Source organism: Mustelus asterias, chromosome 1 (assembly GCF_964213995.1).
Source record: "Mustelus asterias chromosome 1, sMusAst1.hap1.1, whole genome shotgun sequence".
In the NCBI taxonomy this organism is placed as follows: domain Eukaryota; kingdom Metazoa; phylum Chordata; class Chondrichthyes; order Carcharhiniformes; family Triakidae; genus Mustelus; species Mustelus asterias.
In genome coordinates this window covers 58449865-58468179 of record NC_135801.1, presented here as the reverse complement: position 1 = coordinate 58468179, position 18315 = coordinate 58449865, and the positions used below count along the sequence as shown (strand labels likewise).

Here is an 18315-nt window from a genome sequence, read left to right as displayed (position 1 = left end):
AAATTGCCCCTTAGTGTCCCGGGATGCATAGGTGAGAGGGGTTAGTGGGTAAATATGTAGGGATATGTGGATAGGGCCTGGGTGGGATTGTGGTTGGTGCAATGGCCTCTTTCTGCACTGTAGGATTCTATGATTCTAAGAGAGATAAAGAGAAATAGTGTATTAGAGAAACAAAGAGGGATTATGAGAAAAGACGAGGAGCCAACGTAAAAGGGATATTTCTCGGGTTGGAGGAGAGTTTGTAGTAGAGTTCCCTCAGGAGTCATAGAATTCCTACAGTGCAGGAGGAGGCCATTCAGCCCATCGAGTCTGCACTGACTCTCCGACAAAGCATCTTACCCAGGCCCACACCTCGCCCTATCCCCTTAACCCCATGCATTTACCCCACTAATCATCTTAACCCACACATCTTTAGACGCAAAGGGGCAATTTAGCATGACCAATCCACCTAACCTGCATCTTAAAGTTAAAGTTTATTTATCAGTCACAAGTAGGCTTACATTCACACTGCATAAAGTTACTGTGAAAATCCCCTAGTTGCCACACACTGGGCACCTGTTTGGGTTCACTGAGGGAGAATTTAGCATGGCCAATGCACTTAACCAGCACGTCTTTCCGACTGTGGAAGGAAAAGAGAGTACCTGGAGGAAACCCATGCAGACACAGAGAGAACATGCAAACTCCACACAGACAGTCACCCAATGTTGGAATTGAACCTGGGTCCCTAGTGCATTGAGGCAGCAGTGCTAACCACTGTGCCACCGTGCCGCCTGCCTTGAGATCGAGATCGGAATTGGAATCCTTGCTTTTCCTGATAATATATTATAATCTAGATCTTGGTGCGCAGGGGGCAATTTCAAAGTTTGCAGATCACACAAAATTTGAAAGCATTGTGAATTGAGAGGAGTACAATGTACAACTTCAGAAGGACATAGACAAGTTGCTGGAGTGGTCAGATAGGTGGCAGCTAATGTTCAATGCAGAGAAGTATAAGGTGATGTATTTTGGTGGGAAGAAGGAAGAGGCAAGAATAAAATAAGGGGTAGGATTCTTAAGGGAGTGCAGAGATATGTGTGTACAGGTAGTAGACAGATAGAGAGAGTGGTTAATGAAACATATAGTATCCAGGGCTTATAGGAGCATGGAATACAACAGCAAGGAGGTTATGCTGAACTTACACAAAACATAAGTTAGACTCAGCAGGAATATTGTGTATAGTTCTGGACGCCACACTATAGGAAAGGTGTGAACACATCGGAGAGAGTGTAGACGAGGTTTACAAGAATGGTTTCAGGGATGAGAAACCTTAGGTATGAAGATAGATTGGAGAGATTGGGACTGTTCTCCTTGGAGGAGATGGCTGACAGTAGAATTGATAGAAATGTTCAAAATCATGAGTGGGCTGGGCAGAGTAGATAGGGAGAAACAGTTACCACTTATAAATGGATCAAGAACAAGATGGCACAGCTTTCAAGTGATTTGCAAAAGAAGCAAATGTGATGTGGGAAAAAGCTTTTTGGCAGCACGGTGGCACAGTGGTTAGCACTGCTGCCTCACAGCGCCAGGATCCCAGGTTCAATTCCAGCCTCAGGTCACAGTCTGTGTGGAGTTTGCACTTTCTCCCTGTGTCTGCGTGGGTTTCCTCTGGGTGCTCTGGTTTCCTCCCACAGTCCAAAGATGTGCAGGTTAGGTTGATTGGCCATGCTAAACTGACCTCAGTGTCAGGGGGATTAGCAGGGTAAATGCGCGGGATTACAGGAATAGGACATGGGTGGGATTGCGGTCGGTGCAGACTCGATGTACTGAATGGCCTCCTTCTGCACTGTAGGTATTCTATGATTGGATTCTTTTCTATGATTCTGAGTGGTCAAGATCTGGAATGCACTGCCTGGAAGTGTAGTGTAGGCAGGATTTATCAAGGCACTCAAGAAGGCATTAGGTGATTATTTGAATAGAAACAATGCATGAGGGCACGGGGAAAAGGCAGGGGAATGGCAATAGGTCATAATGCTCCTTTGGAGAGCTGGTGCAGACTCAATGTGTCAAATGGCCTCCTTGTGCGCAGTGAAATTTTTTGATTCTGTCATAAACATTTTTGTGTTAATTCATTAACAAACCAAATAGATTATTCTGGCCTTGCAGGAGATTGATTAAGCCATGTTCAGTTTTTGATCATGCAATGAATTTACCCAGTTTTCCTTTTCTCAGAGAATAGACATGGAAGACTGCGACTCATCCAGTAAACACCACCTCCTTGCCTTGGTGGGAAGAGAAATTCTCGAGATTTTTCCTCCTAATTGGCCTGGGCTTTTACCTGTTTTATTTTTGCCTCTCCCAGGTGATTGCATGTCTCTCGGTAGGTAGGGAGTGTCTGTGTTGTGATGCATAAGGCATTGCAGCTGTGTGAGACAGGCGAGATCGACCAGCTGGCCTTTCACTGTCTTATATATTTTCATGTTCATTCCCATGATCAACCTGCTTCTCTGGGTTCGTCCACAAGCTGCAGTCTTTGGTATTTTTCCATCTGCTTTCCCCATCAGCAACTTGCATTGACATTCCTGCCTTAATTAATTGCAATACTAATTTTATGCTCCTGCAGTCCCAAAACATGTCAAAGCATAATCAGAAGACTGCACGCCTCCAGCCCGTGGTTTGCTGCTTACGATAATTGGTGATTCAAGCTGTTTGAGAAGGCACAAGCTGAGCTTAAATTAATCCATTGATTCCAAAAAACCATTGCTTCTGACTCTGGGCTAACTCATTAGATGCGTGAGCCTGGAAAGGAAAAAATGGATAATGGCGGGATTGCCATTCACTTTTCAATCTATGACTTAATTAAAGCTGTAAATGGCATTTTAAAATCAACATTTTTATATTGAATTTTTCCTTTTCAATCTAAATGATCTAGTTTACGTATCTAATTTTGACACTTCTTAAAAATCAACCATGTTGAAATCTATTCTTCCTCCGTATTGGATTTAATTGTTGATAAATAATGTGTCCTTCTTCTTTCTTTGGTCTGTGTACATGTTACATGGAATATACAGCACAAAGTCAGACCACTGAGTCCAACCAGTCCACTCAGGCCTCCTCCCATCCTTTCTGACCACCTGCTATTCCATCTCACTCGCATGCTTATCTAGCATCGTCTTAAATGCATCCACATTATTCACCTTAATTACTCCCTTTGGTAGCACATTTCACATTCTCACCATTCCCTAGGTAATACATTTCTTCTGAACTTTCTATTTGCTTTCTAGGTGACTATCTTATATTGATAGCCTTTAGTTTTGCTCTTCCCCACAAGTGGAAACATTTTCTGTGTCTACTCTATCAAAATCTTTTATAATATTGAAGACTTCTATCAGGTCACCCCTCTGCAGTGTCTTAGCCAGAGACCCACCCTCTCAACCCTTGCCAAATAGGTACAACTTCCTATTTCAGATATCATCCTTGTCAATCATTCTGCACCCTCGCCTGTGACTCTGTATCTTTTCTATAATACAGCAGCTAGAACTACAGACTGCACTCAGAGTGGTCAAACCAAGGTTTGATACAAGCCTAACATAACTTCTCTATTTTTCAGTTCAATCCCTCTAGAACTAAATTGTCATAGCTGATTTTATCTTATGCAGGAAAATTGGATTAAATGGAAGTTCTGGTCTAACTGCTCGTGTTATGTTGAGCCATTTTCCTCTTTCCGTCCTGTTCTAACCAAATACCCAAAGTGTCAGTGAAATACTCAGGCAGTGAAATAAGGTTAAGCAAGTATGCTTGCAAAACATAGCAACACTTCCTCTTCGCAGAGTAAAAATTCAAAGGCTAATGCTTGGCTCCGTTTACATTTTGTTTTAAAAAGATCAACCTGTTTAATTCAATAATTAATTTTCACTATTTCTCATGCAGCAGTTCTGTATTACCCAGCAGTTTGTTTTCAGCATTCATGAGGTGGGTGTAATTAGGCCTTTTCTGAAATGTTATTAGTGGTGCTGTTTCAGGAATTCAATTCTATATCCCACTGTTACAGGTTTCTTTCCACCCACTCTTTTGTATACCTGCATAAGAGTTTTAACTTTATACTTCAGTTTGTGAATCAACAATTAGTGTCAAATATTTGTTCTTGGCATTCTTTTCATACCTGAATCAAATATGCTATATTTTGTCATTCTACAGAACAATCCTCTGAAATACTCTACTCAACATTTCCAACATGCATCTGGCAATATTTTAGTCAGCCAAGCTATGAAGAAACTCCTTCCCCATTGATTGCATACAGATTCATGCTAGTACATCAACTTGTTCTTTTATTTGCTTTCCTACATTCTACTTTTGTATGACATCCTTTTGTTTGTTCTCAGTATATGGCTTTGAAAATTTATTCTGGCTTACAGCAGAGAAAAGTCAAAGTACAATATTGGCTACTTGCGTTTTTACTCCCCTCCAAACTATGCAATTGGAACATATGCTGAACGTGGATCTTATGTCAGCCTAATCATAGGAACAGGTGTAGACGCAAGTCTGTGGCACCATTCACTTATTATGGTTGATGTGTATTCAACTCCTTTTCCCACCTTGATTCCATTTCCCTTCACACCCTTAAATAACAAATGTCCATCAATCTTAATCTTGAAATACTCAATTTACCCAGTATTCAACCTTTTTGGAGAAGAGAGTTCCAGATTCCCACAACCATTTTGTGGAAATCTGTTTCCCGATTTCATCCTTAAATGGCCTAGCCCGAACTTTAGATTGTATTATGATTTACAGTTACCAAGGCAGTAGATGCTAGAACTTCCAATAAATCAAATCACTTTATTACCTATGATGAGACAATAAAGTACATAAAAGCAGCAATTTCTTACTGTCTTACAGTGCCATTTCATTACCAAAACCACAATCTTGCTCTCAGCAATTTGCTCAACTAATCCTTTTCCAGAGCCCAATGATATCACAGTACAAGTTCATACTTTCACTAGTTTTCAAAACAAGAATACAAAGCTCTATCAAGTGTTCACATGCTTTTCTTCTGTTCTTATTCTCAAAATACAGTGGGGTCTATCATCTGCTGGAAAGGAAAGCAGAATATAAATGCACTGCTGCAGTTTTAACCAGAACGCTGATGTTAAAACTCTGCAACAAGGGAGAGTGGAATGGAAATTTTTTATGGAGTTGGCACTTGGGTAGGTCAGATTCAGATCTTCTCCTCCCACTGAAACCAAGCAATCATTTGTGTTAAAGTCACCCCTTTGCACAATCTCCTTGGGGACTTTGCCTGCCCTTTTGTATACTGGCCGACACATGCAGAAATTACTTAGCATTGTGTCAAACATGCAATAAATATGAGAGACACACAATAGGTTTTCAGAATTCTGATAGACCTTTCTTACCTGTGCAGTGAAATCAGTAGCTATTATAGACAATCTCTGTGTTAATTCACCAAAACACAAGGGTAGGAAAATATTTAGGGCAAGGCCAGGGTAGTTTCTGAAATGCTGACTACAGTTGGATCAGCTTGTCTCCCAATTTAGAATCTTGATACTGCTATCACACACCTACAAAACATACTATAAATGCACAATTTGAAGCACTCCGTGGATTTACAAGTTTAAGAGAATTCTGGCTGACTTTTCTTTGCAGTCAGTTGCATTCTTGACTCTGCGCTCCTGACTCGCAAGTGTTAATTTGTCCCTAGCTTTTGGATCGCACTTGCTTTGACACTCCATACAACAAATCAAAGCAATGCGAAAATCCCCTGTCAAGCAGCCGTACTACACTTCAGTCCAGACTTAGAATCACAGAACCCCACAGTGCAGAAGGAGGCCATTAAGCCCATCGAGTCTGCACTGACCACAATCCCACCCAGGCCCTATTCCCATAACCCCATGCATTTACCGTAGCTAGCCCCCTGACATTAAGGGTCAATTTAGAATGGCCAATCCACCTAACTCGCACATCTTTGGACTGTGGGAGGAAACCGGAGCACCCGGAGGAAACCCATGCAAAAATGTGTCAACTCCACACAGACAGTGACCAAAGCCGGGATTCGAACCCGGGGCCCTGGCGCTGTGAGGCAGCAGTGCTAACCACGATGTCACTGTGCCGTCTCCCCCAACTTACTTGAAAAATGCTTTGGTCAGCTTGCAGATATCCAAAGAGAAGATGGAGGCCTCCCTGACGCTAAAGGGACTTGTATGAAGCCATCCATGGACTGCTGATTCACGCGACTAATTTAGTTTCAGAACAAAGTGGAAATATTCACAATGGCTCAGGTTTTCAGTGAAAATGTGTCCTAAATCATCAGAACTCCCAGTCACTAGTAACTGGAACCTGCCTCAAATCCGGATCTGATAAAGACTTACACAAGGTTCCTCAAACCTGAAAACAACCAAGAGTAATATTCCACACAGCAGTTTTAATGGGAAGAAGGGAACTGCACAAGAATGATGCTGGTGTAATAAACTTGGATATATACGGATTCATTCCCTTTGCTGGGACAAACATGGAACACAATGCTCAGAATTGGTTATCCCATCCCACAATTCAAACAAAAAGCAGAAAAACTACAGATGAAAACCCAAATCAAAACCATCAAGTTCTGGAAATGCTCAGCAGCAGAGTCACAGGTAAGTTGATGTTGCAGGTATAGGCTGCCAGAACTGGAACACACAAACACGCACACACATGAACAAAGAACAAGGAACAGTACAGCACAGGAACAGGCCCTTTGGCCCTCCAAGCCTGCGCCAATCACATTGTCCTATCTAGACCAACTGCCTGTATCCCTCTACTCCCCGTCTGTTCATGTGTCTATCCAGATAAGTCTTAAATGTTGCTAACATGTCTGCCTCAACCACCTCACTTGGCAGTGCATTCCAGCCTCCCACCACCCTCTGTAAAAAAACTTCCCCTGCACATCTCCACTGAATCTTTCCCCCCTTATCTTGAACTTGTGCCCCCTTGTAATTGTCATTTCTGCCCTGGGAAAAAGCTTCCAACTGTTCACCTTATCTATGCCCCACATAATTTTATAAACTTCTATCAGGTTGCCCCTCAGCCTCCGTCTTTCCAGGGAGAACAATTCCAGTTTATTCAATCTCTCCTCATAGTTAATACCTTTCATACCAGGCAATGTCCTGGTAAAGCTTTCCTGTACTCTCTCCAAAGCCTCCACATCCTTCTAGTAGTGTGGTGACCAGAATTGGACACAGTATTCGAAATGTGGCCGAACCAACGTTTTATATAACTCGAACATAATTTCCCAATTTTAATACCCGATGCCCCAGTCGATGAAGGCAAGTATGCAATATGCTTTCTTCACCACCTTTTCCAACTGTGCTGCCACTTTTAAGGATCTTTGGACCTGAATTCCCAGATCTCTGTGTCTACACTCCTGATGGTTCTGCCATTGATTTTATAGTTCCCACCTGAATTGGATCTTCCAAAATGCATTATCTCGCATTTGTCCAGATTAAAGTCCATCTGCCATTTCTCTGCCCAATTTTCCAGGATATCTATATCCTGCTGTATTCTCTGACAATCTTAATCACTATCCACAACTCCAGCAATCTTAGTATCATCCGCAAACTTGCTAATCAGACCAGCTATGTTTTCTTCCAAGTCATTTATTTATATTACAAACAATAGAGGTCCCAGCACTGATCCCTGCGGAACACCACTAGTTACAGACTTCCATTCAGAAAAACACCTTTCCACCGCTACCCTCTGTCTTCTGTGACCAAGCCAATTCTGAATCCATCTAGCTAGTTCAGCCTTGATCCCTTGTGATATAACCTTTTCCACCAGCCTGCCATGTGGGACCCTGTCAAATGCTTTACTAAAGTCCATGTCGACAACATCCACGGCCCTTCCCTCGTCGATCATTTCTGACACCTCCTCAAAAAACTCAATCAAATTAGTGAGACATGACCTCCCTCGTACAAAACCATGCTGTCTGTCACTAATAAGGCCATTCAGCTCCAAATATATATAGATCCTATCCCTAAAAGGTTTCTCCAACAATTTCACTATCACTGACGTCAGGCTCACTGGCCTATAATTACCCGGGTTATCCTTGCCACCCTTCTCAAATAACGGGACACACACACGAACACACACACACGGAGATAGAATGACTACAGTACTTACGTGGGAAACAGGAGATGATTAAATGGGTAAAATGATATTCATGAGATGAATGAGGCATAATGAGAAATCTATGAGACATACAATACATTAATGATGAAATGGTGTGGGGAGATAAGATAAATGGAAATGGGAAGAAAATAAACGGCAAAGCAAACAGGCTCCAGAAAATCTAAAGCCTGGAGAAAACAAAGCAGGTCGATACCATGATTGCAGACTGTATTTCCAGCAGTCCCAAGAATCAGTCTGATCCTCTTGATCCAAAATGCCAGCACACCCAACCCACACCACAAGTACTGCCAGTTAAAGAAGAAGTTGGAGCGAGAGTTAAGGTATAATTAAAGTTAACATTCAGCTAGAAAACTGCCATGTATTCCTCAGGCTTGTGAGCTTTGTTAGAAGAGTGTAGAAGGCCAAAGAAGGAAAGTTTTTAAAGTTTGTTTTTAAGTTTTATTTATTAGTGTCACAAGTAGGCTTACATTAACACTGCAATGAAGTTACTGTGAAAACCCCCTAGTTGCCACACTCTGGCACCTGTTTGGGTACACAGAGAGAATTTAGCATGGCCAATGCACCTAACCAGCACATCTTTCAGACTGTGGGAAGAAACCGGAGCATCGGAAGAAACCCACACAGACCTGGGGAGAACGCGCAGACTCTGCACAGACAATGATTCAAGCCAGGAATTAGAAACACAGAAAAACTACAGCACAAACAGGCCCTTCAGCCCACAAGTTGTGCCGAACACATCCCTACCTTCTAGACCTACCTATAACCCTCCATCCTATTAAGCTCCATGTACTCATCCAGGAGTCTCTTAAAAGACCCTATTGAGTTCGCCTCCACCACCACTGACGGCAGCCGATTCCACTCGCCCACCACCCTCTGTGTGAAAAACCTACCCCTAACATCTCCCCTGTACCTACCCCCCAGCACCTTAAACCTGTGTCCTCTCATAGCAGACATTTCCACCCTGGGATAAAGCCTCAGAGTCCACCCGATCTATGCCTCTCAACATCTTGTACACCTCTATTAGGTCTCCTCTCATCCTACGTCTCTCCAAGGAGAAAAGACCGAGCTCCCTCAGCCTATCCTCATAAGGCATGCCACTCAATCCAGGCAACATCCTTGTAAATCTCCACTGCACCCTTTCAATCTTTTCCACATCCTTCCTATAGTGAGGTGACCAGAACTGAGTACAGTACTCCAAGTGGGGTCTGACGAGGGTCTTACATAGCTGCATCATTATCCCCGGACTCCTAAACTCAATCCCTCAATTGATAAAGGCCAGCACACCATACGCCTTCTTAACCACCTCCTCCACCTGCGGGGCCGATTTTAGAGTCCTATGGACCCGGACCCCGAGGTCCTTCTGATCCTCTACAGTACTAAAGAGTCTTTCCCTTTACATTGTACTCCTTCATCCCATTTGACCTACCAAAATGGACCACTATGCATTTATCTGGGTTGAAGTCCATCTGCCACTTGTCTGCCCAGTCTTGCATCCTATCTATGTCCCTCTGTAACTCCTGACATCCCTCCAGACTATCCACAACCCCACCAACCTTCGTGTCGTCGGCAAACTTACCAACCCATCCCTCCGCTTCCTCATCCAGGTCATTTATGAAAATGACAAACAGCAAGGGTCCCAGAACAGATCCCTGGGGCACACCACTGGTGACCGACCTCCATTTAGAAAAAGACCCATCTATACACAGTCTCTGCCTCCTTTGGGCAAGCCAGTTCTGGATCCACCGGGCAGCAGCCCCTTGGATCCCATGCCCTCTCACTTTTTCTAGAAGCCTTGCATGGGGGACCTTATCGAACGCCTTGCTAAAATCCATATAAACCACATCTACCGCCTTCCCTTCGTCAATGTGCTTAGTCACATTTTCGAAGAACTCCACCAGGCTCGTAAGGCACGATCTGCCCTTGACAAAGCCATGCTGAGTATTCTTGAGCATACTAAACCTCTCTAAATGCTCATATATCCTGTCCCTCGGGATCTTCTCCATCAGTTTACCAACCACTGAGGTTAGACTCACCGGTCGGTAATTACCTGGGCTATCCCTATTCCCCTTCTTGAATTGAACCAGTCCCTGGCGTTGTGAGGCAGTAGGCCGAATCACTGTGCCACCGTGCCGCAAGGTCAGTGGTAGTGGGAAAGAGAATTGAAATGGCAAGTGGCAGAGAGCTCACAATTCCACCAGTGGAGATAAAAAGATGCTCGACAAAATGGTAATCTCCTTCACATTTAGAACCCCCAGTTCAAAAGGACCATGAGCATCAAATATGGTCAACTAGGTAGAGGGATGGTCACGTAAATTGCTTCTTCACCCAAAAAACTGTAAGGCATAAGACAGAGGTATCAAAGGAGGTTAACAAGCTTGTGTTTCATCTTGTGACTGCACAGGAAAATGCTGGGGAAGCTGGTAGCAGCAGTGCTCAAGTGAACTTGTGCATTGTAAAAAGAATATAGTAGAGAGAAGAGAAAAGGAAAGCAAGTTTTTAGTGGTGGGATCATTGCAGAAACATCCATTAAATGCCAAACTTATGGAGTGCAAAGTGAGAAGAGGGTCCCTATCATAAATGTATTGAGAGAGGGAGAGGGGGACAGTGAAAGTGAGCAACAACTCTGACAACTGCTCCCGTTTCCTCCTGGACTATGACTTAATTACCCACCATGAAGCCATGACTGCCCAGACCATTCCTGACAACTTCATCTCTGGAAATGTTTCCTGCTGTCCTACCCCATCCCTCAGTTCCCCAGTCCTGCATCGCCCACTTCTATCTCCTCCACAAGTTACACAGTTTGGTCAACCAGAGATGTAATTTGGATCTGCTCCTGTCCACTGACATCTATTAAAAGTCCACGAACTCCCACAGCTTCCCGAAGTATAATTCCCACCAGCTTTTGGTAAGGTCCTGGATTCTCTCAGTTTCTGCATTGCTTTGCTTTTGCTGCAATTAAGCTTCCAAAATGCCATCATCCCCCATCCTCAGCTGGCATACCTGGGGAAGGGAAAGAGAAAGGTTGGTGCTTGCAGTGGGCACCCTCCATTGGAACACTTGTTGACCAATATCCTTCTTCATTCTTCAAGGAACACAAAAGGTTAGCACGTGGTCACAGCAAGCAATTAGGGCAAAAGGCAGGTTGAATTTGTTTGCATGGGATTGGAGTTCAAGAATAAGGAAATCTTGCTATAATTGTAAAGTGCTATTGTGGGAATCCACCTGGGGTATTGTGTGCAGTCCATATTTAAGGATGGGTATACTTGCATTGGAGGCAGTTCATTGAAGGCTCACGAGATTGGCTCCTGGAATGAGTGGATTACTCTGTAATGAGAGGCTGAGTACATTGAGTCAATGTTCCACAGAGTTCAGAAGATATAGGTGATCTCATTGAAGCAGGTGCACAGTCTCAGGATAAGGGACCAATCATTTAGGGCTAAATTAAGGAGAAACGTCTTCACTCAAAGCGTTATCTTGGAATGATCTATCCCACGCAGCTGTGAATGTTAGATTGTTGATATATTTAAGACTGAGTTAGGCAGATTTTTGGTCTCTTCACAGAGCTGAGGCATAAGAGCAGCCAGGATCATCTTGAACAGTAGTACAGACTGAAAAGCTGTATCTCAGAATCTATACAGTGCAGAAGGAGGCCATTCGGCCCACTGAGTCTGCACTAGCTCTCTGACAGGTCATTCTACCAGGTCTAACTGTCCTGCCATGTCCCCGTAAACGTGCACATTATTTTCAGATAGCAGTCTAATTCATAGTCAAACCTGCCTCCACCACCCTCTCAGAAGGTTCGTTCCAGACTCCAACCACCCTCTAGGTGAAGAACATTTAATCATTTTTACTCCTTTTGCCTATTATTTTGAATCTGTGCCCTCTAGTTCTTGATGCTCTCTTGACAGGGGATAGTATCTCACTATTTACTATGTCCATACTCCTCAGAATCTGGAATAGCCTTGTCAAGTCTTCTCTCAGCCTTCTTTTCACCAAGCAAAACAGTCCCAACCTCTCCTCATAGCCTCAGTTCTTTATCCCTGGAATCATTCTTGTGAATCTCCTCTGTACTCTCTCTAATGCCTTCACACCCTTCCTCAAGCATAGCAGCCAGAACTGGATGCAGTTCTCCAGATGAGGCCTAACTAGTGTCTTATACAAGTTCAACATGTACTCAATGCCCCTATTAATGAAGCCCAAGATACTATATGCTTTATTAACAGCTCTCTCAATATGCTCTGCCATTCAATGACTTATACACCCAGGTCGCTCTGTTTTTGCCACTCCTTTAGAGCTTCTCCCTTTATTTTATTTTGGTTCTCCATTTTTTTCCTGACAAAAATGAATCACCTCACACTTATCTGTATTGAATTTCATTTGCCACTTGTCTGCCCACTCCACCAACATGTCTATGTCCTTTAAAGATCAAGACTATTCTCATCATTGTGGACAACGTATCCAATCTTTGTACCATCCTCAAATTTTGAAATCCCGTCCTGAATACACAATCTTGTATTGGTCATTAATATCAGACAGAGCAAGGGTCCCAGCAGATCCCTGGGGAACTCCACGACAAACCTTCCTCCAATCTGAAAAACAACCATTTATCACTACTGTTTCCAGATATTCAGCCAATTTCTTGTCCAAGTGCCTGCTTTTCCTTTTATTTTATGAGCCAGAATTTTGCTCAATCTGTTGTTGCCAGCTGTATCAAATGCCTTTTGAAAATCCATATATATGATCAAAAGTGTTGTCCTTATCAACCTTTGCTGTTACGTCAACAAACTCCAGCAAGTTAGTTAAACATTATTTTCCTAAATGATTCCATGTTGGCTTTCTTCAATTACCCTGCACTTATCGAAGTGACTATTGATTTTGTCCCAAACTATAGTTTCCAGAAGTTTCTCTACCACTGAAGTCAAACTGACTGACTTGTAGTTGTCAGCTATATCCTTGCACCTCAAAAATGCAACATTCGCAACTCTCCAGTCCTCTGGCCCTTCCCCTGTGAGTAAGGAAGACTGGAAGCTTAAATACCTCTGTATTTCCACTCTCATTTCACCCAGTAGCCTTGGATACACCTCATCCAGTCCTGGTATCTGAGCAATTTTATCAAATTCCTACTTATGTTTTTCCTCTCAGGGTCCATCAGTCTGCTCCACTTTGCCAGTTTTTCATGCTTCCATTTTCTGCACTTGCCCTTTCTGGCAGCATTTTCTGTCATTATGCCTCCTATCTTGTGTTACCATTTCAATGATATTAAATCCCTTTATTCACCTTACAGCTTAGTACATGTGACGTCTCCATTCACCCATTGTTCTTTTTTTCAATTATGTTTATCTGCTCAAACCTTCCGGTTCTGATAAAGGATTTAACCTGGAAGTTAACTCTTTTGTCACCTCAAGATGTTTGCTCTCTGATCAAATAATTGTTTCTAGCAGATCTGTTTTGCTCCACAGCTTTGTTGTGTAAACCAGCAAGAAGCTGATACCAAATACATATGCAAATTCATTTCAATCCAATGTCTTTCTCATGTAATCAGATGAGGAACAAGAATCTGGTTTTGCAAAGATGTTTAATCCCCTCATTTGAAAAAATGTGCATCATTTACAATTTTGGAAAAAAAACACACAATGATCCCTTGTTGTACTGCTGAATAAAGTATGCAAGGTCAATCATCAGAAAATAACAAGTCTGTTTGAATATTGCTGGGAGAGACACAAAACGTAGATAGAAATGGCAGCCCAGGGCTTCGGCAAGGGGTAATGCAAGTCAGCAACAGTGGCAAGACAGAAGGATCAGTGAGGGTTGAATATTAACGGGAGAAAGCAAAAAGTAAACAAAAAGTCAAGAACAGAGATAAAGGTAGCAAGCCAGGTGAGGAAGGAAAGCGATGGACGGAAGTAATAGCATTGAATCAACAAGTGACGAATAAACCTTGGGTTCCATTCTTCATACTATGTAGCTTTGAATTTGCTTTTGAAACCACAATGCAAATATGCTAATACGCTGTAAATTGTGCCAAGTACACTGTAGGTAATGCCACATAGATGAAACGGGCACAAAGATTGCAACCTAGCCATAGGCTATGGCATCATAATTGTGGCAGTTCTGCCCTACTTCAATCCAAGAACTCTTATAATAAATTATTCATTACTTAGCCTTAAAAGGATCTCACTATAAAACTAACAAAATTAGTAAAATTACAAGGGAGTTAAATTGAAATTTGTAACTCAGAATTGAAGTGTGTAGATCCTAGACACTGTTGCCAGGATGTGTCAAAAGTCACGTTATTGTTAAAAAACAAATCCACCTGTCAGCAAGAACAAAAACAAGTCATTCAAAATCCTGGCAAAGCCACTAACTCAACAGCACAGGAGAAAACAAAAACACATTTGAGGGGAAGTATACAAACATTTGCATTGGAAGTACAGCGCCAAGCATATGTCAGCATTCACAAATGGAACAGATCAGCCAAAATCTCAAGATTGCTGATTCTTACCACACAATTCTACTGTAGCAATTGATCAAATCAGTCACTACACTATCTACTCATTTGTTTGCTCTACTGCCTGCCAGGAATTTGAACTGGAAGATCTCGGCGACAACACTGATCCACACAGACATAGAACACCTTCCAGACATTACACCAGAAATGTAATGACAGGAATGCCTGCCTTTTCATTACATTTAAATCAGCTCAAGGGGGAGGTTATAGTGTGTCCAGCAACTCTAACAGACCCACTGAACATCTGCTAAACTGGTCTGACCAAAGTTATATTCCATGTTGGGATGAATCATCCTCTCCCAGGACTTCACACCTCTAACATTAGGGCAGGATCTCATAGCTGTTATAAATGACAATCACTGAGGCACACAGCACTGAAGGGAGATTTGACTGTAAGTTGCATCTATCAGGATATCCCACAGCAGCTGCTCATCATTTTGAACTGTCAGAAGTTGCAAAAATTGCAGTAAATATCATGAAGTTTATTGGAAGCAAAATACAAACAGCTCTCAAAAAAGTTGAAAGCTGCAGTACATTCAGCCTATCAGGACTGTTTCAAATGGACTGTCTTAAATACCATGGAACAATAATAAAACATATTGATGGGGCACTACATGTGTTTTCTGAGAACAGTTAAGTGGAGTGCGCTATTTTTCTGCATTATCCTGTGTTCTGACTGCTGGGTAACCGCAGTACTTTCACTGACAAAACAAATCTAAAGATCAAGATTCTAAGAAATAGAAGAGTATGTCCACCAAGCCTACCCCACCATTCAGTAAGTTCATGGTCGATCTGAACCCCACTTTCCTGCCTGCCCCTGAACCTTCAAAGACCTGTCCTCTCAGCCTTGAACATATTCAATGAATCAGTCATCCTCCATTGCTCTCAGTACAGACCCTTGAGAAGAGTGGCCCAACCTGCTCAACCTTTACTCTACATCAACACCTTCATCACAGGAATCAGCTGAGTGAACCTTCTCTGAACCGCTTCCAATGCAAGTGTAATCCCTCCTTAAGTAAAGTGACCAAAACTGTACACAGTACTCCAGGCACAGTCTCATCAATGCCCTGTACAACTGTAGCAAGACTTCTATATTCCATTCCCCTTACAATAAACAGAAATATTCCAATTGCCTACCTGCATGCTCACCTTTTGCAATTCACGTATGAGAACATCCCAATCCCTCTGTACCACTGAATTCTGCAGTCTCTCCCCATTTAAATAATATTCTGCTTTTCTATTCTTCCCACCAAAGTAACAACCTTACATTTCCCCACATCATACTCCATCTGCCAAGTTTTTGCCCAATCACTTAAACTATCTATATTATTTTGTATCCTCCTCACAACTTGCTTTCCAAACTATATTTATTGCTGCCAAATTTGTTGACAGTACACAGTCAGCCTCTTCATCCAAGGATTTCATGTAGATCGTAACTCGCTAAGGCCCCAGCACTGATCCCTGTGGCACTCCACTGCTTATAATTTTCCAACCTAAAAACAATCCATTTATCCCAACTGTTTCCATTAGTTAGCCCGTCCTCTATCCATGTTGATGTAGCGCTGTTCATTTCACATCATGAGCTCTTGTACAGTAATCTTTTATGTAGCATCTTCTCAAAGGCCTTTTGGAAATCCAGTTTGCTTGCTAAATCCTCAGAACGTGAGCAAATTTGTCAAACACGACTTCCCTTCCCTGTCTCTTCTACAGTAAACAGGTTTAAAACACTTGTCCAACTGCTCTGCCATTTCCTTGCTCCCCATCCTCCAAAAAGGACCACTCAGTTTAGCTACTCTTTTCCTCGCTATATCTTTTGTTCCCTTTTATATACTTCCTTATTCCTGTTAAACTTTTAACCTTGGGCTACAAAAATCAACCAACGAAGCATTTAATATGAACATGGCCATTTGAATTTTTATTCAAAGTTTTTCTTGAGTTTGCACTTGTGAAAAGCGAACTCTACTGAAGGGCCTCGGCCACGAGTTCTCTGAAGGATTTGCAAAGTAAATGCCACAGGTTCTCAGCAAAAAAACAGGTCGCATCGATGTAAAACCGCCAACGTGGAGAAATTCCCCAAGCGCTTCCCAGCAGCTTCCCAGGAGCTTCCCAGCAGCTGCCCAGGAGCTGCCCATTCCACACCTGACCCCAGGCCAAAGCAGGCAGTAGGAAAGCAGCCTTTAGCCAGTGGACAGTATCGGCCACGGAGTCGGTGCTCAGGCCGAGAGCCAGCCCCGGCTGCCGGGACACGTAGCCAGCGGCCCGGGGAGCGGGAGGAGCAGCGGCTCCTTCACAGCGCGGCCCAGCCCCGGGAGCAGCTCCGAGCGGGGCCGCTGCTTCCAGGTTAACACTGCCGATTGGCGGCCCTGACTGCACTCTCACCTCCTGCTGAGCCGCTCAGCCTCCACCGCCGCTTCAATCACCAACTCGCCCCGGCACTCATTGACCCGGCTCCGGAAACCCCAGAGACAACAACATCCGGGTCCCGCTCACCACCACCAACATCCGGGTCCCACACCCACTGACGCCAACATCCGGGTCCCCCTCACCGGCACCAACATCCGGGTCCCGCTCGCCGCCACCAACATCCGGGTCCCACACCCACTGCCACCAACATCCGGGTCCCACACCCACTGGCGCCAACATCCGGGTCCCTGACAACATCCGGGTCCCGCTCACTGGCACCAACATCCGGGTCCCCCTCATTGGCACCAACATCCGGGTCCCACACCCACTGGCACCAACATCCAGCTCCCACATTCACTGGCACCAACACCCACTGGCGCCAACATCTGGGTGCCTCTAACTGGCACCAACATCCAGGTCCCGCTCACTGGCACCAACATCCGGGTCCCGCTCACTGGCACCAACATCTGGCTCCCACACCCACTGGTGCCAACATCCACTGGCACCAACATCCGGGTCCCGCTCACTGGCGCCAACATCCAGGTCACTGGCTCCAACATCCGGGTCCTGCTCACTGGCACCAACATCTGGGTGCCTGACAACATCTGGGTGCCTCTAACTGGCACCAACATCCGGGTCCCGCACTCATGGCACTAACATCTGGGCCCTGACAACATCCAGGTCCCACTAATTGGCACCAACATCCGGGTCCCACTAACTGGCACCAACATCCGGATCCCGCTCACTGGCACCAACATCTGGGTCCCTGACAACATCCGGGTCCCACACTCATGGCACCGACATCTGGGTCCCTGACAACATCCGGGTCACTGGCACCAACATCCAGGTTCCGCACTCACTAGCACCAACATCCAGGTCACTGGCACCAACATCCAGGTTCCGCACTCACTAGCACCAACATCCAGGTCACTGGCACCAACATCTCGGTACCACACTCAATGGCACCAACATCCAGGTGCCGCACTTGTGTAAATTCACAAATGGTTTCACATTTTGAATGTATATTCAAGGGACAGTGCTCCAACCATGGTCATTTACATTTTAAGAACATGCTGGAAGCATGCTCAAACATGAGTTAATCCTTTATCTGTATGGAAATCATAGGCGGTCACCTGACCTTTGGTGGCCATCTTAACAGCATTAGACCAGTTTTTAAAATCAATTTGCAAAAGTCTGCATTGACTGAAGTCTGTATCTTGAATGTTAGTTATTTGATATCTTTGCATGGC

General features: G+C 43.8%; 1 protein-coding gene across 12 annotated transcripts in view; it reads right to left on the bottom strand.

Annotated features, from left to right (window-relative positions):
- arfip1 (ADP-ribosylation factor interacting protein 1 (arfaptin 1)) overlaps positions 1 to 17191 on the bottom strand; it is a 179464-nt gene extending 162273 nt beyond the window's left edge. For 3 of the 12 annotated variants that reach the window (XM_078212754.1, XM_078212654.1, XM_078212726.1), the window contains exon 1: positions 17042 to 17116. The gene's annotated coding sequence lies outside the window, so the exon portion shown is untranslated. Of the gene's footprint in view, positions 1 to 17041 lie in introns of all 12 variants that reach the window. The other 9 variants (XM_078212717.1, XM_078212737.1, XM_078212663.1 and 6 more) reach the window with 7 other exon arrangements.
- Between the last annotated feature and the right edge of the window lie 1124 nt (positions 17192 to 18315).